General features: G+C 41.7%; 1 protein-coding gene across 2 annotated transcripts in view; it reads right to left on the bottom strand.

The window, feature by feature from the left end:
* The window catches only part of HS6ST2 (heparan sulfate 6-O-sulfotransferase 2), a 279,978-nt gene that overhangs the window by 251,997 nt on the left and 3,101 nt on the right, over nt 1–24,880 (bottom strand). The gene's annotated exons all lie outside the window — the stretch shown is intronic.

Raw genomic sequence — 24,880 nt, 5'->3', positions numbered from 1 at the left:
ACACATACACACACACACACACACACACACGTGTGTGTGTGCATGTATGTGGTCCTTTTCCTTTTTCTTTGGCCTTTTTGGGACGGCAAATAGAATCTTCCCAGCCTTTTTTTGGTGTGCTCCATTTCTAGCCAGGAATCTGTCAACCTTATATTATAAGTTATGATCCAGAAATCCAAATCCCATTCTCAGACGCTACCTTCTTAAGCAGCTGTTCCCTTCCCAAATTAATTTTTCTCTTCTGTATCCCTTGCCTTCAATGGGCAAAAGTGAGGAACACAACCCATACCCTTATTGTCTTCAATTTCTTGCACAAGATTTCATAATCATTGGTCACAGTTTAGAAGTTCTGCATATTTTTTTCATGCTAATAACAAAGAAACTGAAAATTCCAATGTTTCACCCTAATAGAGAGGTGATATTGGCTTTCAACGGCTTGGTCAGAAGATCAAGGCTCAAGAAAGTCCTACAAGAAGTATGAAAGGCTTTGAGTATGACCTCAGTAATGCGCTGTACGTATATTGATAAAAGATCAGCTTAGCTAAATTTTTAACACTTAAGAATCTCATCACCAAGTTGGTCACAGGGAAATGAATTTTCCTAGACAAGGCAACTCTTAAAGAGCATGCACTCAATTAGGGAGAGATTGTGAACTGCATTGGGGAAGGGATCAGCACACACCAACAAAGTCGTGGGGCTTTTGAAGCATAATGGAGAGGAGTGATTGTATGGTTTACAGAGAACACCAAATAAGAATAATTCACATTGTTCCCCTGATTTTAATTTCTAATATTTTGCCAGTTTCATTTCCTTGTTACTATTAACAACTCCCATTTCTCTATCAGTAGTGAAAGGATTATTATCCCCATTTTACAGAGAGGAAATTGACATTCAGAGAGTAAGAATAACTGAAGTATTGTAATCAGTTCTGAGTACCAATTTAGTAAGAACATTGACAAGATGCAACACAGCCAGGAGGGTAGCTAGGATAGTGGAATAATATGCCATAAGAGGAAACATTTAAATATGAAACACCAACAGCCTATGTGTGGGGAGGGGAGAAGGGGGCATAATCACTGTCTCTGAGTTTTTGAAAGGATCTCACATGGAAAAAAGGATTAGCTTTGTTCTACTTGACCCCCAGCGAGCAGTTCCTAGGAACAATGTGCCGAAGTGGTAGAAAAGCATTTGGAGGTTCAATGAAAGGAGAAAATTCCCCAATAATGAAAGCTGGCCCAAAGGAGAACGAAGTGCTTGGTGAGGTCCAAGTCGAGGCCAGATAAACCACTTGTGGCAGATGCTGCGGAGAGGATTCTTGGCCAGGTACAAGTTAGACTAGCTGGTCTCTGAGGTCCCTTGCGACTCACATTCTTTGATTTGCCCAAGTTCATATAGCTACAGCAGAAAAAAGGAAGGGCCTCTGAAGATGAAATGTTTTTTAAAATTTGGATCTGTCATTAGCAAATTAACTTTTTTAAAGCCATAAAACAGTAGAGCTTGAAGGGAACCCTAGAAATTATCTAGTCATAAGATCATGTACTGAAAGGTGAAAAGGAACTCAGAGGCCATCGAGTCCAACCCACTCATTCTACAGATGAGAAAACTGAGGCCCAAGAGAAATGAAGTGACCTGCCCAAGGTCACACAGCTAGTAAGTAGCAAAGCTAGGATTTGAACCCAGGTTTTCTGCCTCTAAAGACAATACGCTTCCCACCGTATCCCACTGTCTTCATTTTCTAGCCAAGCAAACCAAGGCTCTGGATGAGGAAAGTAGCTTGTCAAAAGTCACCCAATGAGTCAGCAGCAGAGCCAGGGCTTAGACCCAGGTCTCCGAGGTTCCTGTTTAGTGGTCTGTCCACCCTTCCAAATTCCTTCAAGTCAAATCTCATTGCATTTTCCTTCACTCTCAAGACAATTTGAATAGCAGCTCTGAATCCAAGCAGAACAGGATGCACCCTCCGAGGAAGGCCCCAGATGCAATTCATGATGCATTTCATTGGGCAAACTTTGGCCCCTGAACAGGATGGAAACTGCTCCAGAGCATTTAAGGGCAGAATGCAGTCTTTAAGATCTTCTATGATTGATCTTTGCAGCACTTCTCTCTAGAGACTAGTGTATATTTTAGTCAGCATTTTAAAAAAATCCTAAAAAACGACCAAGAGCCAATCCCAAAAAAGAAATGCTAAATTAAAGGGGGAGGAAAGCAAACTCAACCAAATACCAGAGTTCTGTAGCCTCCCTGAAATCCTGCCAAACTCTAGCAAGCTTAAAAAAAAAAAACCAGAAGGCTGTCAAGTGGTAATTGGTGGGGGGAACAATGAAGGTAGAAGGAAATGGTTCCTGGAAAATATTTTTCTCTTTACCCGAGTGGAATGTAGCCTCTGGAAACAATAAAGAGACCATTCTTACTGGTAATAACACTAGGCCATCATTCATTTATCCAACAAACATTTATTAAGCACCTACTTGTGGAGAACACACAGTAAATCAATTACCTATAGAGGTAGCTGTTAGCATAAGAGCATTAGACAAAGAACAAGGAGAGCTGGGAGTAAGTTCACATTCTAGTCATGTGCCCATAGGCAAGTCATTGAAGTTCTCCAGGCCTCAGTTTCCCCATCCTTTAAAATGGGGTGGGCGGGCTAGATGCTCTCTAAAGGTCTTTCCAGATCTAACATTCTGTGACTCTATAAACTCATGAATTTTGTCCACATTCAAACCCAAAACTACCAGGCTACCCTATGCCCATCTTGCCACGGTAGCAAATCCAACTAGATCCCAGGACTAGACTAGTATCATCAGCAAAGCTTGTAGTCTATGAGGACACGCACACATGTACACGCACTGCAGACCAGACGCAGGTTGGAGCCACAGCAAGAGAAAGCTGCTATTTGCATACCTCTTAGAACGTTTTTATAAATAATGAAAAGCAAACAGAAGGAAAATGGAAATAGCAGACAGACAATCTTTGAGGCACAGGGCTTGTAACACAAACTGCTACTGTACAGGAAAAACCTCATTAATTCAAAATGCAAAGGGAACAGGAAAGATAGATTGGGGATTAACTGGCTCCAGCCTGTCCAGGATTTTTGCTAAAGAACAAACAGCTAGCAGCCCTGTGGCACGGTTGAAGTCAGAGGCCCTGAGTTCTAATCCAGCCTCTACTGATTTCCTCACCTGTGAGATGGCAGAATTAAACTAGATACTCTCCAAGGGCCTTTCTTATTCTAACAGAATAAATGATGGCCATTCCCAATTCCCTGGTTGATGTTCCTGCCACAGCTGCAGCAGGCTGGAAATGACATTTGATGGCCTGCCTGGGGCACTGGGAACGAGAAGACCTGTGGTCAAATCTCAGCTCTGCCACTAACAATGCGTAACCTTGGGCAAGCCTCTTCCCCTCTCCAGACCTCAGTTTCCTCATATGTAAAAAGAAGGAATTGACCCAGATGAAGGGCCCCTTCCAATTGTATCATTCTGTTTTAGGGTCATGAGCAGAGAACGGAGGACTGCCCATACAGGCACAAATTCAAACTTAAAGCTCTCTCCTTAAAGCCACTTTAAATCCTCTATAGCCTCACAATTCCCCAGTGATTATACCTCTTCCTTCAAATAAGTGTAAGTGCCTTATTCAGGCATCCCGATCATTTTTTTTCCATGTTGGATATAAGAGAATCATGCATAGGGTAAAGAATCTGGCCATCATTAGATGTCAAAGGGCTGTCCATTCAATAATGTCAGCTCCTGGAGTAGAACCTCTAAATGGAAGCTAACCAACACCGTGTAACTAAGATGTCATTAGAAGTGAAAAGGGTTCCAAGGCTGACATGGACAGTGTTCTTAGCTAAAAAGAAACAGGCTTTTCTCTGTATGTAGGAGGGGGGAGGATGGGAAGAAACAAACCCCTGTTCATGGCTGCTGAGTAGTTCCAACCCTTCAGACTCAATTCATCGCCTACATGTCTTGGAGCGAGGCTGCAAAAGCCACTCAGGCCACAAGGCCGTGGATGTTGCCCAAAGTTGGCCAGCGTGTACTTGGCTCACTTCAGCTACAGGACCAACTTTTTTCTTCTGCTTTTTTAATATTCTTTTTTTCCAATATCCCTTCTCCCAGGGATGTTAAAGACTACTATTTGGCCTGCAGGTCTTCAGACCACCCCCAACTCCAACTAGATAAAGGCCATCAAAACTGTATTTAGACCTACAAACATAAAGATTGGAACTTTAGATAGAACCTATCTCAATTTGACCCAGGCTAAGCTATACAGCTAGGGTGACTAACAATAGACAAACAGCCTGGTCAACAGATTGACACCACTGGAACCCAAAACGGTTGACCAGGAGGCCCCAAACCCAGTGAGATGAATTGTATTTACACAGAGATGAAAATGACAGCCAGATCAATTTGGTGGGCCTGTCCTCACAGGCCAGGAACAAAAACAAAGGGATAAAGGAGAAAATTTTTGAGTTGTTCTGCCCAGAGTCATTTGGCAAGTTGAGCTGAGATGAGAATGGACCCTGGAGCCTCCTAACTGCAAATAAGGGCTCACTCCACTCTTACTATGAGTAAGGCTCACTCAACACAGCTACTTCCTCTATACAGGGGACAACACTTGCATGGTTGTGTCCCAATAGACAACTACATACATACATATATACAGAGATGTTGGGAAATGTCCATGATGTTCCACAAGTCCCATTTGTGGTACCAAAATGTCTGCAAAAAGGCAATTGTTTCTTCCTCTAGCAAATGACACGAGATGCCTTCGAATTAAATCCAACCTGGTAAAGCCTCTGCTCTTTGAATGATGTATGGCATCAGAAGCAAGCTATAGTCTCTGACTTCCTACTGGTATTACACAGGTGTGAAGCTGTGGCACCTCTGGGTGTCTAACTCAGGTCAGAAACCAAGGCTATGTAGGTCACACTGAAACCACCTAGCAACACAGAGTTTTGGTTATCCACAAATTATTATAAGACCATTACTATGACTACAACTACTACCAATGATAATGATAACTCTATTTCAATTCATGTTTACAAAGCACTTTTGTCACAATCACCCTGTAAGAGACGCTTCCTTAAACACCATCCATTCTGATTAGGGCAGTTTAGAAAAAGAAGCCTCTCCAGGCCAGCTCCTGGACACCAAAGCCTCCTCCCTTGGATCACCTAATATATGATAAGAATGTTATAGTGCCAAGTGCTTCACTCAAATTCAAATCTATGAGGGGCAGCTAGGTGATGCAGTGGATAAAGCACCAACCCTGAAGTCAGGAGGACCTGAGTTCAAATCCGGCCTCAGACCAAACACTTGACACTTACTAGCTGTGTGACCCTGGGCAAGTCACTTAACCCCAATTGCCTTTAAAAAAAAAAACAAATTCAAATGTACAAAATCCCTGCCAGATATTTTCGTGGATGAGGCAGAAGAGCCTTCTGGGTAATATGATAAGGTAACACTGTGTTAGATAAGAGTATGATAAAGTGGCTTTGAGGTTGGCTGGACAAGGTATGGGACAAGAATGGTGATTCATGGAGCAATGTCAGCCTGGAGGGAGGTTTGAGGTGGCTTACCACAGGAATCAGTCCTGAGCCCAAATCAAAAGGATGAAATTTGACAATCCATCCATCAGCAAGCATTTACCAAGTTCCTATGTAACAGACACTATGCAAGGTATGGGAGATAGAAAGACAAAAGCAAGACAGCCCCTGCCCTCAAGAAGTTTGCATTCTGCTAAGAGGATGCAACGTGTTCAAAGTTAAATAAATACAAAGTATGCACAAAACAAATACGAAGTGAGTTTAGGAGCAGAGTACAACACTAACTAGGGGGATCAGGAAAGACCCATTGACATAGATAGCATTTGACCTAAGCCTTGAAGAGAGTTTAGAGTTCTAAGAGGCAAGGTGAGCAAGGGAATCATTCCAGGTATGGGAGAAAGGCTGTGCAAAGGTACAGAAGGGATGTAAAGAACTGAGAAAAGGCCATTGGATATAGCAGTAAAAAACGATCATTGATGACATCTCAGAGAGCATTTTTATTTGAGTGATGAGGACAAAATCCAGATTGCAAGAGAATAAGAACTGAATGGGAGGTAAGAAAGTAAAGACAATGAGTGTAGAGAATATTTTCCCCTAAGAATCTGACTGTGAATGGGAAGAGATATACAGGATGATAGTTTGAAGGAATCTTCAAATGAAATGGAAAGGTCAAGGGAAAGTTCTGGTTTTGTTTTGAGGATAGGATAGGCTCTGATAGGCTCCGGGCATGAGTAGAAGCTTCAAAGAGAGAAGTAGTGGATACAGAGAAACCGAACATTGGAGGACATGAAGGATGATCAAAGGAGCATGGTCCTCAAGGATCCAGAAAGGGATAGGATCTAGAGTAAAGGCAGAAGGGTTGGCCTTGGCAAGGAGAAAGAGCTGCTTTATCCTCTGAGACCAGAGCAAGGGAGGAGAGAATGGGGAATGATATTGAGGTGAGTTGATGTGTGTAATCAGGGAAGAAAGGAAACTCAAAACAGACAGCTTCCACTTTTTTTTTTCAGTAAAGTATGAGGGGACGTACTCTGCTGAGAGTAAAGGGGTAGAAGAGAAGGGAGGTTGAAGCGGCCAACTTCAGAGGTCAAAAGAACTAGTTTTGAATCCTGGATCTGCTGCATCAGGGGCAGCTAGGTGATGCTGCAGCAGAGAGAATGCCAGGCCTGAAGTCAGGAAGATCTGAGTTCAAATCCAGCCTCAGACACTTACTAGCTGTGTGACCCTGGGCAAGTCACTTCACTGCCTCTGTTTCCTCACCTGTAAAATGAGCTGGAGAAGGAAATAATGGCACCTACCTCTCAGGGTTATTGTGAGGATCAAATAAGATAATAATTATAAAGCACTTGCCACAGTGCTTGGCACATAGCAAGCACTACATAAATGTTAGACATTATCATTATCATTATTATTATTATTATTTACTTTTACATAATCAAGCTACCAACTACAACCTTTATAACATCCCATAATATACCTAGAGCCAATTGACCTGAGTGGTAGCTTCAGTGCATAAATGGACTATCCTCCCCCTTGGCAATTGGAAAATTCCATTAACCTAAATGTCCTATTCCCCAACCACGGTAGCAAACTCAAATGTTACTGTCTAAGCCCCTTGAAGAAACCAACATTAAGTATCCAACCTTGAATAGGAATGTGCATATAAACTGATTGTCTCATGTGGTCCCTACATCCCCAATGTGGAAGCAGCATAATTCACAGGGTATTTTACAAAGAAGGTGTTTTGAAAACCTATGTAAATGTGAGCTACTGTCATCATTGTTCTGAATAAAATCCTCCCATGGTGTCCTCCTGGAATATCACTATTGAGATCAACAAGGACTGAGCATCTTATTCCCAGTATGATGAACACAAGGAATTGGACGTGACTTTCATTAAGTGTGCAATGTTTGTATTTCTTCCCCATATGAATAACTACAATCCATGCTCAAAATATAGGTTGGTCTTCCTCCAGGAAGAAAAAGGGAAAGGAGCTTGAGGAACTTCTGTTTAATCTCTTGGTTATTAGGGAAAATGAAGCATTCCTTTAAAAAAAAATGGAAGGCCCTGATATGAAAACAAAGACAATAATGGACCTGAAGAGGCAAAGGAGTATCCTGATCTGTGTGATGAGGTTGGAGAAAGAATGTGACCCAGAGGAGAAGAAGAAGGTTCACTAAAGGTTTTGAACTAAGAAGACACAGCTAAATTTCTTCCCAAAGAGGAGAGAGAAGGACACTGAAGAATTAGCAGCTGCCTATCTCCCAAGGAATGAAATTATACAGCCACAGATGCTCTCAGATAAGAGATCATGTATAAGGGTCAGAGGAAGAAAAAGCACGTAGAAGTTGTTGATGCCTCCCTCCAGAGGGGCATTAAGGCAGCTCTTTGTCAACCTGATAACAACTGAGAGGTCTGGTGTGTTCCATGAGTAAAGACATGACAGAGAACCATAGAGCCTTCTCAAACAAAATGGACTCCTATCTAATTCTTAGGATTCACATGGGCAGAAAGGATAGTGCCAGAAGAAACAGAGGGAGCATTTCTACAGATTATGGTATCTTCAATAAGAAATTGAAGATCTTAAGGGAACAGGTGACCTCATCAATGTTACTCAGAGTCAAGGAAGTCAGAAAAGAAAAGCAGATTGGAAAATCAATCAACAAGCATTTATTAAGAGCCTACTTTGTGCACAAGTGACCAACAGATGGCTAAGAAGATGTCTGAGAACGGGTTTGAACTTCAGGCACACAGCTTAAAATACAAGAAGGACAGGCTCCTGGCCAAGAACGGAATACAAGGGCCTAACAAGGGCCCAGAGATGATAAATACTTTGCCTAATGTCACACAAGCAAGCAGGCAGCTAGGTGATATGGTGGATGGAGCATTGGTCTTAATACCAGAAAAACCCGGATGCAAATCCTGCCTGTGATCTTCATGGGCAAGTTATGTAATCTCTCTGGGTCTCATTTCCTCATATGTAAAAAGAAGGAATTGGATTTGATCAAATCTTTGATCCCATGATTCTATATGACCAGGGTTCTATCATCAATTTGCTATGTGGGTTTAGGCAAATCACAATGAATGACTAAACAAAGCACTTACACAGTGCTTAGTCTGCATAAGGCATTATGCTAAGCCCTGGGGATACAAATAGCAAAGTCAGATGGGCCCTGCTCTCAAGGAGCTCACACTCTAATGGAGGAGACAACACAAATGCTGTAAGTCAGATGGAAAACTCCCAGGGTCTTTAGGGTACAGCAGCAAAGTTAATGCCTCTTCTTTGATGTCACGATAAAATACTATCAGTTTACGATGCTGAACCATTTCCCAGGGACAAAGACTTTGGTCTCAAGGACTTTCTTTTCTGTGTCTTCAGTAGTTAGGCCATGATGTCTTACCAAAACCTTCTTACTTCCTAGAGTAGTTACGACTTAGGTACTTTGTAAACCGTTAAGCTCTTCAGAAATGAGAGTTATAGGAACAGCTAGGTGGTGCAGTAAATAGAACACTGGACCTGGAGTTGGGAGGACCTGAGTTCAAATCCAGCCTTAGACACTTGACACTTACTAGCTGTGTGACCCTGGTCAAATCACCTAACCCTGAATGCTTCATGCCAAAAAAAAAAGAGAGAGAGAGAGAGAAAGAAATAAGAAGTTTTTTTAAAATTTTTATTTTACTCCCTTATTAGATTACAAACTCTAAGAGTATAAGGAGCCTACTCAGCACTAAATACATAGTAGGCATTTAGTAAATGTGTATTAATTTACCATCAGGACTGAGTATAGCAACATCATTTATGCCAATGCAACTTCATGGAAAAGGGAGAGTTTGCCCATGTCAGTGCTTCCTTTAGGGGGCATGGAATCTTTGAGCATGCACACCACTAAGTCATTGGGTGATTCGGGGTATATTACATCTCCTCACTACACTTTAGTTTCCTTCTTGATAAAATGGGGTGGGGGGTTCAGTCCTTTCCAGTTCTCTTTAATCTTTGTCTCCTCCCCCAATGTTCTGCATACATTAAGCATTTCATAAATGTTGGTTGAATGGAATGATCCTCTGCCAACCCAGCCTTTAACCTAGCATTCCACTGGACTCTGAAAAATTATGACCCACTTTCCTACAAAGGGCTTAAGGAAGGTTTCTACTACACAGCACCATTTCATTGAAATGAACTGAGCTAATCTTGCTGCATTAAACAGTCTTATCTTAGCTGAATACATTTTGCTCTCTCACATCAAAAGCATACCCCTTCCTGAGGAGGGTGAACTGCTGGAAACCAAGAAGTGTGATTTGAGGCCCATTCTAATGGATCCTCTGACATCCAGGTCTCTAAGCACCCCACTTGTGATCTTTCAAGGCCTTCTGGAATAAAGAGACATTTCAGTGAAAGCTGCATATATGCAAATACCAATACTGCAAATGGGGTCTGTCCTTAGGAGCTAAAACAAGGCAGAGATGAGTTGAAAGAGGACTGGACTGGAAATCAGAAGGCCTGGCTCTAACTATGTGAACTTGCATGTATCCCTTCCTCTCTGTGGACCTCAGTTTCCCCCTTTGTAACATGGTAGTGTTGGATTAGATGATCTCTAAGGACCCTCCCTAGATGGTCTAAGGACCCATGAAAACTATGGGTCTAAACCAAGAACATGAGCACAATTGGATTTTTTTTTTAAAGAAAGGGTTTGGGTATTTTCCCCCTAGCTGGCACTAACCCTAATACACATCATTCACCTAATTCTATTCTATGCATATATCTTCACATAGCCATAAATATTTATATGAAACTGCATATGCAAATATACTATATGGCCACAGAGTCTCTACATATAAATGGTGCTGAGAGATAACATGGTATAATGAAAGAATTTTACCATTTCTTGCACTTCACATTTATCCAGCACCTGAAGGCTTTCCATGTCACTGGAGCACAAACCCTGGGCACTTTCTGTTGAGCTGGAAGGATCCTAGATGCCAACCTGGGCAGGTTGAGGCTGCCGGCTGAGTACCAGCCTAGATACAGATTCAACTCCAGCAGGCTGGCCACCAGCTGATGAATTCTTGGGCACTGGTGACCCTCATGACAGCCTAAACTACAAAGCAGCTCTCAGCCCTACAAGGGCCCCTCCCATAGAGACAGTGGTCGATGATGAACAGGCGGAACAAAAGGTGCTAAGAATAGCAGTGTTTCAATTTAATTTGATTTAACAAGCTTTATTAAGCACCTATTATGTGCCAGGCACTGTACAAAGACAAAAATGAAACAGGTTCTGCCCCCAAGGAGCTTACATTCGATTTACATCATTAACCCCCTACCTCTCACCCCCTGGAGTTAATGAACTTTATTAAAATAGTCAAAGAAAATAACGTCCAAAAGAAGAGAATTAATATTACAGAGGCAGAGATCTTTCGTAGTTTAAACCTCTATAGTTTCAATAGCTAACATGTATATAGTGCTTTAAGGTTTGCAACGCACTTTTACACACATCTCATTCAATCCTCAGAACAACCCTTTGAGGTGGGTGATATTATTATCTCCATTTTACAGATGAGAAAAGTGAGGCCAGGAGATGTTAAATGACATGCCCAGGGTCACAGAGCTAGTAAGTATCTGAGGCAAGATTTTAATTCAGCTCTTCCTAAGTTCCAACCCAGCACTCTATTCACTATAACACCTAGCTGCCCCAATTGTCTAATGTGGAAAGGGCTCTTTTCATTCCTGACCCTTCTCAAAATCCTTAGCTACGCATGAGTCTGACCTTGTCGAAAATCAGCTCAGTGCTAGCTAGCATCAGCTAGGTTCAGTTTATCTTGCTCTTGTAGGTTGTTTAATTTCCGTTATAAACCTTCCTCATCTGGTCCAGTTAAGTGCTCAGGAACTTCCCTTTCTGATTCTAAACCATCACATTTTGACTTCTAGTTCTTAGAGTAAGTTGAAAATTAAAATGCTGGGCATGTTGGATCTAAGCAATATCATCTGCTAGCTCAGGCCACCATGATGATGACTCAATTCTCCCATGAAGGGGGCATTGAAAGGCCTGACCTGCAAGTCAAGATTTTACAAAATCTTCATACTTCACATGTATGGAGAACTCCCACCCACAATACGAGAAGGGTTGCTTTTATTACAAATGGGGCCAAAGGCTTGAGCCTGGATGACTAGGAAAACAATGATGTCATTGATAGAAATGGGGAAGCCCAGAGAAGAAGCTTGTTTAAGAGGGGAAATTGGGAGTCTCCATGTTGATTTTTAGGGAGGAGGTGATGGGACATCCAAGTAAGGTCATCTCTAAAGTGATCCCATGACCCAGGAAAGAGGCCAGGGCTAGAATCAGAAATCTTGAACCCACTCTCACAAAGGTAATGACTGATCAGCACTGCATTTCCAACATCATTCTCAAGAGAAGAGACACCTCTCTTTCTCAAGCTATCATTAAAAGTTCCAAGATCAAAGATTTAGATTTGCCAAGGACTACAGAAGCCATCCAACCCCCTCAAATTACAGAAGAGAAAACTAAGGCTCAGAAAGGAGAAGTGACTTCCCTAAAGTCACACAACTAAGAAACAACAGAACTGAGAGCCAAGCTCAGGTCTCCTGACTCCAAATTCAGTTCCTCAGTTTCTCATCCTGTTTGATTCTTGTCTCTAGCCTCATATAAGACTATAATCTCCTTGAGAATGGGCACTGAATCGTCATTTATATTTGTATCCCCAGAACCTAACACAGTATATGGCACATAATAGGCACTTAATAAATGTGTACCGATTGATCACATAAACACTACTGCAAAAATTATCATTTTCTCTTTTAAATCACAGTTTTTAAAAGAGAAGGTAAAGAGGAAAGCCCCCAGAACTTGGGTGGACTTCCAATGGAAGGTTTACAAAAAGCTAGAGACAAGACTCAAACAGCGGGAGAAACTGAGGCATGGCTATAATCTGTACTGGTGGGTGGGAGAAGCCAATTAAGCGAGATCCTGAACCCAGGGAAGGCCACATCCATAATGGTGGAAACTGAGCAGAGACCCTCCCAGAGAGGTCGAACATATCCATCCCGTTTTCTTCAAGGATGCCAAAAGAAAATGTTAATCCAGCTTCATGGTCTCCTATTAGTCAGACTAATTATCTTTCATTAATTCTGCCTCGTGTTCAGGGAGTAAAATCATTCCGACATATCCATTTTAAAAGGCTTTATGGACTCAATTATTCAGCACTAGCCGGCTGTATATCACCCAGCCCAACATGCTGCCGCACTGTGATACCACGTCAGTGACTCAGGGCCGCCCCATGACTCTCTCCCTGAACACACACAACTAGATTCAGCAAAGCAAGCCCACCCAATACTAAGAAGTCTGCCTTGAATCCAACTCCGAATGACTCTTGCTGGCTACACTCATATTTACCAAAATCTTGACAACCATGCACCCGGCCAGAGACTGAATTAAGATAGAATAGGTCCTGGGGCTATGGAGAAAGTCCTCATTCGAATCTGATTACTACTATTAATTACCTTGCCCATTTCTATAGTACTTTATGGCTTACAAAACACTTTCACTGCAATAAGGATATAGAGTAGAGAACACAAGGATTACTGACCCTACTTTGTGGGTAAGACAGGGAGGGCTTAGCCAAGTGGAATGGCTCCCCCAAAGCCCCATAGCTTGTAAATGTCACAGCTGGGTCTTACTGACTCTCAGGCAGGGACAATTTCCATAACACAATGGGTACCAGGCCCTGGGATTTGGCAGTGACGGAGATGAACAGATAAATGGGAATCCTGTTGATTCTACCTCAGCAAAACATCTCAAAAGTATTTATCCTATTTGCCACTAATAAAGCCACCACTGTACCTAGTTCAGTCCCTCCTTACCTCACTTCTGAATTATGGCTCCCTTCCTAATTAGTCTGCCTGCTTCCAGGCTCCAATCCATGTTTCACACAGTTTCCAAAAAAATATTCCTCAAGTGTAAGTCTGATTATGTCACTCTCCTGGTCAATAAGCTTCAATGGCTCCCTACTGTATCCAGGATTTAAAAAAAAAAAAAAGACCCTCTCCTCTGCTTGGTATTTAAGGCCCTTGACAATCTGGCTCCAGCTTAGTCTTCCAGTTCCATCACTTCACACATTTTATATTCCTACTGAACTGACTTACTTGTGGTTTTCCAAACTCTACCTTCTAATTCCTGCTTTCTTGCCTTTGTACGGGTAGTCTCCACAGCTTAAAAGGGACTCCCTCCTCACCTTCCTCCATCTCTCAGAATCTCTGGGTTCCTTCAGGTCAATAATCATTTATTAAGTGTCCACTACGCACCTGGCACAAGGCGAAGTACTGGGGATCCAAAACCGAAGCCAATCTTACCCTCAGGGAACTTCCCTTGGGCTCCAAGTCAGAGCTTCAGTTCTATCTCCTAGGGGAAGGCTTTTCCAATTCTTCCAGTCTCAAATTTTCATGCATATACACTTCTGTTCATATGCTAATGTCATCTCTCAGCCCAGCAGAAAGTAAGCTTCTTGAGGACAGGGATTGTTTTTTATTTTGCCATTGTAGCCCTAAACAGGACCAGCTTTTAGCAGGGGTGCCTTGAACACACTGGGACAGACCTGTGACCTCACTAATACCTATGTTCCCTCCAACAATGCAGATCATAATGTACCCATACCTGCTGACCCATCTCACACAATGCTTGTCCGTACACTCACATAAGTTCACCATATGAAATCCACCCAACATGCTGGGAGCCTTCCAACTTTCTCCTGACATCGTGAGGGATGGCGATAGAGCATAACAGGCCCATTTTCTATTTTCATCATATATTTGTTGGATGACATCCTTTACCCCAGTTCATTTTGGTAGTTCTTCATTCGTTAAGTGTTGGGGCCTGCTCACACCCAAAATCATATGCCTTAATTCTTTAGAGACTGACGAGTTCCATAACTCAGCCATTCAATAAAACCAGTAATACACTGGTATTCAAAAGATGTGCCTTCATGTATAGGAAAAATTTGGAGTCATTAAAGGAGCTTGGTAATTTCTTAAAGGCAATCTAATCTGTTCTCCTCCTGCTGCTTAATTCTGAGCTGAGCTCATTGTCTGTTTGCACTGTCTGTTCAAGACACACACAATGAGGGATGAATTCTATAGGTTATCCATCTAATTGAATGTCAGTCTGGACAACAGGCATTTTTCATCCACTTCTATTTTTTCCCCCTAGTATGGATGGTTAGGCTAAACTCCATACATCAAAATATTCAAGATTCCTTGTTCAATGACCCCTTTCCTCATTAATATCAGATAGGCATAAAATGGGAAGATGGTATACTTGCTAAAGGTGTTGATCACTGTCATGGTCCAGATCTAGGGCCAAGTCTTGGTGGAAGGCATGGCAAGAGCCTCCAGATGCTCCTTAATAAATGTTTGTTGGATTGGATGACATGGTCCCTATCTCCATGCTCGTCCCACTTTATGTATACGAATGGAATGCATTGAAGAAATGAGAAATACAGAGTGCTATCAGAGGTCCAAGAAGGAAAATATTCCTGTCAGCCTTCCTTGCCCTCTGACTAATCTTTTTGAAATCTGCCCTAATAGTGTTAGCCAGACCCCGAGGGTATTCATTCATGCACCCTTTTATAATTGGTGCTTTTTAAAAATCTTCCTGGATCAATTTTGATGGAATAGTAGCCATCAAGGGAATGTGATATGATTGCTGCTATTTCACAGGATCAAGGAATTTCAGTTGGAAGGGACCTCAATAACCAACTAGTGCAACCACTACTATTTGACTAGAGGGCAGGGTCAAGGGCTCTGAGGTCTCTGTTTAAAGAGGGGGCTCAGTACAGTTTTTCCATTTCCCATAAGCTATACCACTTTTGGACTTCTTTGGACCTCTCCATCACGCCTTCCTTCCACAGCAAACTTGTCATTGGTAAATGTTATTATGCTGTCAGATTGAATCTGCATGGTCCTCACATCTCCTCAGTACCCTCTGCTCTCTCTGATTGAACTCTTTGACTAGAGGGCAGGGGCCATGGGCTTTAGGACCTCTATTTAAAGAGGGAGCCCAGCAGTTTTTCTCATTTACCACCAACTTCACTGCTTTCGGACTTCTTCAGAACTCTCCATCTTGCCTCCCGAGCCTCCCAAGTATCTCCACTTCCCCTTTTTTCAGCACCCTTTTCTATCTTGTCTTCGTGCCCCCTTTAAACTGTAAGCTCCCTGAGGGCAGAGACTCTGTTTTCATTTGTTTGTATCCCTAGCACTTGGCATCTACCTGGCACAAAGCAGGTGCTTAATAAATGTTTATTGACTGATTGAACAATACCTTCAAACAAGTGGTCACCCAGCCTCTGGTTAAAGATCTCCAAGGAGGGGAAACCCACCACATCTCAAAGAAACCCAACCATTTTGGAGAGCTCCCTTCTGGGTGACTGTTTCCATTTAAGAAATAGAACACGTTTGAGTTTTGTTTTTTTTTTCTTCCTGGTGAGTCCATTTGAAAGGGACCCCAGGACTCATCAAGGCAGCACAATGTAGCATACAAAGTGCTAGATATGGAGTGAGGAAACCTGTTTTCACATCCAAGTTCTATTTATTAGCTAGATAACTTCGAGTATATCATTCCCCCTCTTTTGGAATCAGTTTCCTCATCAGCAAAATGGGATTTAGCAACCTCTGGAATTACCAACCTCTTAAGCTGACGAAGGGATCAAATGATATTATATAGACAAATCTAATGCTGTCCAAGGCTCCATTAAGAGAGGTATAAGGTCCAGGTCCAGGACTGAGAGTCCCATTGTCATGAGTACATAGTAGGTACTTAATAAATGCTTATTGACTGACTTGCCAACTAGATACCACCATCCTCTTGCCACAGAAGGAGCACTGAGCTAAGAGCCAGGCTAAGGCTCAGTTCTGCTCTGATTCTACCACAAACTTGGGGCAAATCATTTCCCTCCTTTGGGCCTCATCTTGAATACTGAGTTTGCTCTGGGTGCCACATGTTAGGGAGAGCACAAGTTAGAACGCAATCAGAGGTGGGTTACTAAGATAAAGAAGGGCTTCGATATTACACCAAATGAGGATCGGTTTACAAAACTGATGTTTACACTAGAGGAAAAGAAGACTTCGAGAGGATAGTATAATGTAATGGCTGTCTTCAAATATTTGAAAACGTATTCTGATTGACCTCAGGGAGCCATTTGAGTAGAAGCAGCTGAGAGCCAGAATTAGGTTTGGTGTAAGGAAAATCTTCCTAACGATGAAAGCTACCAAAATGGAATGGGCGACTTTGGGAGATATTGTTTTTCACTATTACAAGAAACCTTCAAGCAAAGACATTGTTCATGCATGGGTTGGACTAGAATGGCTTCTGTGGTCTCAACTGAGATTCTGTGATGGGCATTACTGTGTCCTGTATCCCATTTTGCTTTACTTTTAGAGAATGCTTTTTAAGCTGTAACATAAAGTCGTGGACTAAGTGATCTCTGAGGTCCTTGCTAGCTGTAAATCTACGATCCTCTGATTTCACTAGATGTTTGACTGCCCAGATTAAATGAGAGATGCTGGTTGAACTCACTGACTTTGGCTCAAAGACTGTGTCTACATGTCCATGATGCAAGGTAAAGCATTCAGATTTCCATTGCCAAGGCCTACTATTTCACTTTTGGAATATTTCTAGAATCCATCCCCTTTTTTTCCTCTGACACTGTCACCACTCTGGTGCAGGCCCTTATCACCTCACTCCTGGACTATTGCAATACATGCTGGTGGGTCTGCCTGCCTCAAGTCTCTCTCTACTCCAATTCATCAGCCATTTGGCCAACAAAGTGATTTTCCTAAATCAGAGGTCTAATCATGTCACCTCCCCACTCAATAAACTCCAATGGCTCCCTATCGCCTCCAGGATCACATACAAAATCCTCTGCTTGGCATTCAAAATCCTTTATAACCTAGCCCCTCCTACCTTTCCAGTCTTCTCACACCACCTCCTACTATTCCATCTAGTGACACTGGCTTCCGGGCTTTTCTCTAGCTGTCTCACATGCCTGGCATGCTCTTCTTCTTCATCTCTACCTACTTGGTTCCTTTAAGCCCTAACTGAAATCCTATCTTCTACAGGAAGCATTTCCCAATCCCTATTCTAGTGCCTCCCCTCTGTTAACTATTTCCTACTTATCCTGTATACAGCTTGTTCGTACATATCTGTTTGCTTGTCGTCTTCTCCCATTAGATTATGAGCTCCTTGAGAGTAGGAACTGTCTTTTGCCTCTGTTTGCAGCTTCAGTACACATCACAGTAACTGGCACATAGTAGGTACTTAATAAATGCTTACTGACTGACTTGCCAACTAGACACCACCATCCTCTTGCCACAGAAGGAGCACTGAGCTAAGAGCCAGGCTAAGGCTCAGTTCTGCTCTGATTCTACCACAAACTTGGGGCAAATCATTTCCCTCCTTTGGGCCTCAGTTTTCTTCCATCTATGATATGGAGAGGGGTGTATAAAATGATCTCTAATGGTTCTTATGGCTCGGACAATCCATTCTCATATAGTCCACTCCAGGCATTCTTTAAGAAGCAAAATAAATTAACAAATGTTTGTTGATTTAGTGGAAAGAGTTTTGGATTTGGAGTCAGAGAAACCCAACTTTGCTTCATGCTACCTGTGTGACTTTAAGCAAGTCACCTTCCTTCCCTGGGCCTCAGTTTCCTCCTCTGTAAAATGAGGGGTGGGGGAGGGCTAGATGGTCTTTAAGGTTCCTTACAGCTCCACATCTTTAATCCTGTGAATGCCCTTATTTGCAGATGGGTCAACATTAGTGACCTCCAAACCCCAAGGATTTTTGTTGTTGTTCAGTTTCTTGTAGTACAGTATACCATTCTCTTTTCTAGTCAAGTCACAATGATCTGCACGAGTGAATCTGAGCTGATACTGTACTGAAGCACTGTCTGTTACAATTGGCGGAGAAAGGCAATTAATACAAGGGATTGCACACGCGGGCCTAATTCATTTGATGTAAATCAATGTGTCGCATATTTCAATCGCAACCCATTCCTTCAGAAAAGTCTATGGAAGTGATTCATTAGACACTGAACACAACACAAGAAACCGACCAATTCACTTAGACTCGCCATGGCATCTCAGCTAGTGAAATTCCAAAAGCAATCAAATCGACTGAGAAGTCCTTTTTGCAGACATCTGCGTCAATGGAGAACAGGTTTCGCACCAGCTCAGATTAAATAAGCGAGGTACAAACTAATCTCAGTTAATATAACTCAGCACTGACGCCTGAGTTACGACTTACAACCTTCCCATATTTCATCAGAAAAAAGAATATCTATCACTATCTTCCTCAGTCCTCATAGTTGACATCTCTCCAGCACAGGCTTTGTTCCCTGGTTCTTTCCACATCTCTCCCAGGATAACCAGTTCAAAAGGATTGCAGAGCTATAAATATGAATCTCTGGGACTGAATTTGCATTGGTGCCTATACTTGACTATGTAGAATGCCCCAGAAAAGACCAAGTTGAATGTCCCAGCTGGCTTTCCTTAGTACAGCTCTCTGAAATGTGGCCAAGCCTTCATTCAGCAACCTTCTTGGGGGCAAAGCAGCAGAAACAACAAATGAGATGAAATAAGGAGCGCTGAATAATTCGTGAACTTCACCCAATACCTCATACCCACTACAGGAGCAACTTGGCCAATAAATATCTTACTAGTATCCAGACATAAACATTTCTCTGAGCTCACAACGACAATAGAAGAGTCATTTACCATTAAGCATCTTTATTAGCCATGAAGATTTAGAAGATGGGGAGAAAAAGACAACTAATTCAAAAAAAATTTAACATCAGTGATTAAATAATCTTGTCTTGTTTATCGGGAAGTGTCAGGGTTCATTTTTCAGCTGTAAAATCCCTTGTACACACCCATGTTGTTTCAATGGTAAGTCAATTGGGAGGCTGATTATGAATCATCTAACGTATAGCAAGACCTCAGTTAACCAGGATGTGAAGGAAACAGGATCTTCTGCTGGTCAGGTGAAATTTTTTTTTTTTGGTTAAAACAATGTAAACTCATTAAGGCAATGCAATGATGGCTAGGTCAAGAAAACCCAGGTCAAAGGCCAAAGACCAAAGAAGGAAAGATTGCCCTGGAGCCTTAGGAACTTCTCGAAGACGTGCACAGTACTTGTCGAACTCTCTGAAATTTATAAGATTTAGAGGTGGAAGGGATCTTAGAGAGACATAATGTAGTCCAACCCCTCATTTTACAAAGGAAACTGAGGTTCACTAGGATCAAGAGACCTCCTCACGATCACTTACCTTTACCTCTTACTTGTCAAACATGGTAATATGGATTAATTCTGCTACTGAGTATTTTTAAGTAAATCTATTCAATTGAGCATTTATTGATCATTTACTTTGTGCCAAGCCCTGGAGACACAAAGACAAAAGGGAAATGGTCCCAGGCCTCATGTAACTTCGCTTCTAATGAGAACATGGTTTATAAAGTCAATGTCATGACAGAGAGAGTACTGGCCTTGGAATCAGGAAGACCATGAATGAAATCATGCCTCTGACACTTTTCTCTTTTTACCCTCAGCACCTGGCACAGTGCCCGGCACTGAGTAGGTGATTAATAAATGCTTATTGACTGGTCAACTGATCAGATGACTAGCAATGTGATCTTACGTAGGCAAATTATTTAACCTCTAAGTGCCTCAGGCAAACCTAACCCTAGAACTGAAATACTAAGTCATAAGCGAGTGATAATTTGCTTTAGAGAAGGAACTCTCTACAGCAGATCTAAACAATGAAATGAAATTTCACATTATCAGAAATACATATTATATATAATGCATATATACATTATCTATAGCTATAATCTTATACAGATATAATCCAATATATATGTGTACATATATACACATATATTATATATGTATGATATGTACATTATAAATGTATATAATCAGTGAAGGCACATTCTGATACCTGGAGAGAGAAATCTAATGTCTGTATTCTCCTAATCTATACCTGAGACTACATTAGCCAATATCACCTCTTAGGAATTTAGAGCTGAGAAGAACCTTAGATATTACTCTTTACTAATCATATATCTTCAATCTAATAACAATATCATCACCCCCTAGAATCAGCATTTTCTGAAGGATGTCTTGAGAAGATAAAAAATTTCTAATTGTCTATGATACCTAAAGAAATAAACCCACAATTCAGGGGATTTTGTTGTTATTGTTAAGAACTTCCCCAATTCTGCGTACAATCTAGAATGTTTCAGAAGTGCTTGAAAAATGAGTTGGTCAGATGACAAATAGCTCTTTATCAGAATGTAAGCTCCTTAAAGGCATGGACTGTCTTGACTTTTTTGTCTTTGTATGTCTAGTAATTAGCACCATTTTGGTAATATAATAAGCACTTAATAAATGATTGTTCATTGATTAATTCATTCTGTCCCCAATGGGCAAATTTCCTCCCCTCTCTGGGCTTCAGTTTCCTCCTCTGTCAAATGAGAAAAATGGATAAGATGATCTTTAAAAACTTGTCCAGCTCTTTTGTTGTTGAGCCATTTTTCAGTCCTGTCTGACTCTTCGTGACCCCATTTGGGGTTTTCTTGGCAGAGATACTGGAATGGTTTGCCATTTCCTTCTCCAGCTCATTTTACAGATGAGGAAACTGAGACAAACAGGGTGAAGTGATTTGCCCAGAGTCACCCAGCTAGTAAGTATCTGAGGCCAGATTTGAAGTTCTCATGACCATAATGAATATCCATAAGATCTCTCAAAGTTACCTTAAAACTATTCTCTTTTGCCTAAAGGCAAAAGACAATTTTGGGGGGACAAACTTGAAATCTTCTAGCTGAAGGCTCCAGTTTCCCAGGGGTGGCCATAGTGGTTAAGGAATTATTCTAAAGGAATTATTCTAAAAACAGAAGGAACCTTAGGGGTCATCTAGTCCCACCCATTCATTGGAGAGAGGTGGAGTCACACTGGCAGTAAGGATACACTGGCAGTTGAGATTTGAACCCAACTCCACATCCAGTGTTCTTTCCATTACAACAAATCCCAAATCTTACAAACCACTTGCTGTGGGCTGAAATATACTTCCAAGCACATCCAAATTATTTTAATTATTTTTTAAAAGATATGTGCAACTAAAAATCCATTTCCTTCACTTGAGGACCCTCTCTCCATTAAAAATAAGCCTCAGACCACCAAAATTGCCTAAACTGAGGAGGCAGTGTGTTCAAGTGGAGGGGGGGTGATAGATTTAGAAGCAGAGGACGTGGGTTCAAGCCCCAACAAATTCACTACCTTGTGTGACTGTGGACCAATCACTTAACCTCTGGTAGACTCAGTTTCCCCAGCTGTAAAATGAGGGAGTTGGACTAGATGACCCCTACAATCAATCCTTCTCAGCTCTAAATCTATCGTAATATATGTAAGGTCATGCTATGGGTCTTGAAATAAATATTTCCTAACCCTGCCTGGCTCATTCTACACTAACATTTTAAGAAGTCATTGTTTAACGTGTCCCTCGTACTGGCTAACAGATCTGTCTAGGTAGAAGAAGTCTGGCCATTTACAGTTATTTGACTTCCCTGAAATGATACTAGGTAATCCATCAAGTCCCTCAGGTGCTACCATGATGAATTCTCTTCCTTTTAATAAATACTGGGCCAGTGGAAAGGGATGAAAGCTCCCACAGCTCCAACAGCTCTCACTAAAGACAGCTGGACAAAGGCAGAGTCATCAAACCCAAGATAAAACAGGACCATACAAATGGGTAAACTAGTTTTTCCAAATCACTGCATCCCCAGCTTGCTGCATGAGGGAATCAATCTACTCTTGTGAAAAAAGAAAAAGAAAAAAAGGAGAGAAAAAAATTAAGCTCAAGATTTGTACACATGAATCTGAGACGTAAAAGAAAGTTTCTTGTTCTTGCCAAATGGAATTAGCTCAAAAATTTAAAAAAAAAAAAAGAACAAGGTAGTATGAAGTAGTGAAAAGACACTCAATTTCAAGGTAGAGAATCTAGGTTTGAGATCTAGCTCTGCTGCTATCTACTTTCAGCAAGTCATTTCTCCCATGGGAGTTTCCTCATCTGCATTTACTTACCCTGTGAACATGCTAGGCTGAATCAATAGAATGTTAGCTTCCTGAGGCCAGCATTTATCATAGCAGCTGGTCCCTAGTCTTTGACTCCTAAGTACTTGGTGATTTATCAGTCTATAAAATGACGGGGGTCAGACTAAAGTGGGGGTCCCAAACCTTTTTGCACATGATGATTTAGTTAAAAAAAATTTCATGAGCTTTCCCTCATAATAATGTTATTAGTTCCTTTTGATATGAGAAAACCCACATCCACAAAAGACAACTCAGAATTCAATAAAGCTTTGAAATGAGTTTGTATTTTATTAAACACAGCATCATTTACATAGGTTTGAAAAGTAGAAACACATATATACATGGGCAGTGTGAGATCCATTGCTTATTCAGTCTATAGAAAGCATGGCTGCCTATAGAATACGCCGTGTCATTCAATTAAACGGCAAAATAGATCACTCACAATAACCCATGCATTTGGAAACATCATACTTGATCTCTAAGGCCCCCTGTTCTGAATGCAATCATCCACACCTAAATTTGGGGCTAGTCCCTATCTGTGATACCCACAATATTCCACCCAATTTCACATGCCAATTATTTATCCTTCAGTTAGGTTGTTTAAAAAAAATTAAACCAAAGAATGAGGGTCCCACAAATTGGGTTATGAGTATTACAAGTGAAAACATTTTATTGCTTTTAGAGTCAGGTCTTTGCCAACAGAAATTTCCCTTATGGGGAAAAGGAAGATCATTCCAGCCCTGCAGGCCCCCCTCTTGAATTCTTCACACCAAGTCAACGCCCTTAGATAGACAGCTGTGAATGTGGCTCTGAACAGCCGAGAGGTTTGGAGTTTCAACAGCTGCGGGGCAATGGTGTTTAGATGCAATTTCAAAAATGTTATTAGTGGCTTTAAGAGGAGCAGGACCATTTGCTAACCCCCAATGACATGGTGACAGATACTTCAACAGCCATTTCTAATGGAAACAAAAAAAAATCCCCTTAATGAACATCTTGAGGCTTTGGCCGGCTGAGCACTCTCTTTGTCTTGTGGCAGGCAATGTGATGGCATTCTCTTCCATTTGGCAGCTCCAAAACACCCAAGGATTCTCCCATCAGTTTCTTAAGTCTGGCTGGCCTCATTAAGAAAGGCATCCCCTTTCCTAATCCTCCAAGCTTCTATTGTCCTTTCTCCCCAAAGTATCTTGTATTTAGCTTGCATAAATTCCCTCCATACTCCTTTATGTAAAGCAGTCTCCCCAGATAGAACATAAGGACCTTGAGGTCAGGAACTGTCATTTTTGTCTTTGTATGTCTAGCTCAGTCTCTGGTAGATTTAATAAATGTTCACTGATTGATTATGAACCTGAGGCCCTAGGAAACAAAAGCATTGGCCCTGTACACAGAGAATATCCCTGACATCAGGAGGAAAAGAATTGGGGAGTTTTCGCTGCTACTCCATGGCCTTAGCTAGCCTAGAGCTCCCACCCAGGCAATCCTCAAGGTCTGCCTGGTCCATCATGCAGTCATGGCAGCCTCTGCTCCAGCAGGAGCTCTCCTCTTAAAGGAGGAAGCAACATGGTGGAGTAAATTAGCAGCACACCAGAAGTTGGGAAACGTGGGTTCGGCCTCTGCCACTTACTAGCTGGGTGGCCGTGGGTAAGACATTTCACTTCTGGCAGGTTCCTTATCGATAAAATGAGGATAAAAATGTTTGCTTGCACTGCTTACTTCACTCAGGGTCTTATAAGCTTTCAAGGGAGACATGAGCTACTAATGTAAAGCAATATTAACAACCCCATTTTACAGATAAGAAGCATGGGGCCCAGAGAAGTAAAACATCTTGTCTAAAGCCTAGGCTAGCAGAGGCAGTAGAAGCCAGGTGTCCTAACTCCTAGTCTAATGCACACTAGCATGTTGAGACTGTCCTCAATTCATTTCAGTAGAAGGATTTTTCTATCACTGTCCTAAATCAATGGATCTCTCTGTATTGGGGGGGGGGGGGGCCACAACCTAAGGAGCTATGGCTGTCAATAGAGCACCCTTTGGTTAGTTATGAATTCCACATCCACCCAGACACACACAGAGGGCTCACCTAGGCTGTCAAAACAGAGAGAATTAGTTCCCCAAATAGGAAACAACCTCAGAATGGTGGGAAATCCCAGATCCTGGAGTTCTCAGGTTAACATTCTTTTCAGAATGAGGGATTGGG

This window comes from Vombatus ursinus, unplaced genomic scaffold (genome assembly GCF_900497805.2).
Source record: "Vombatus ursinus unplaced genomic scaffold, bare-nosed wombat genome assembly UNPS02004573.1, whole genome shotgun sequence".
NCBI classification, from domain to species: Eukaryota; Metazoa; Chordata; class Mammalia; order Diprotodontia; family Vombatidae; genus Vombatus; species Vombatus ursinus.
This window is presented reverse-complemented; position numbering and strand designations above follow the sequence as displayed.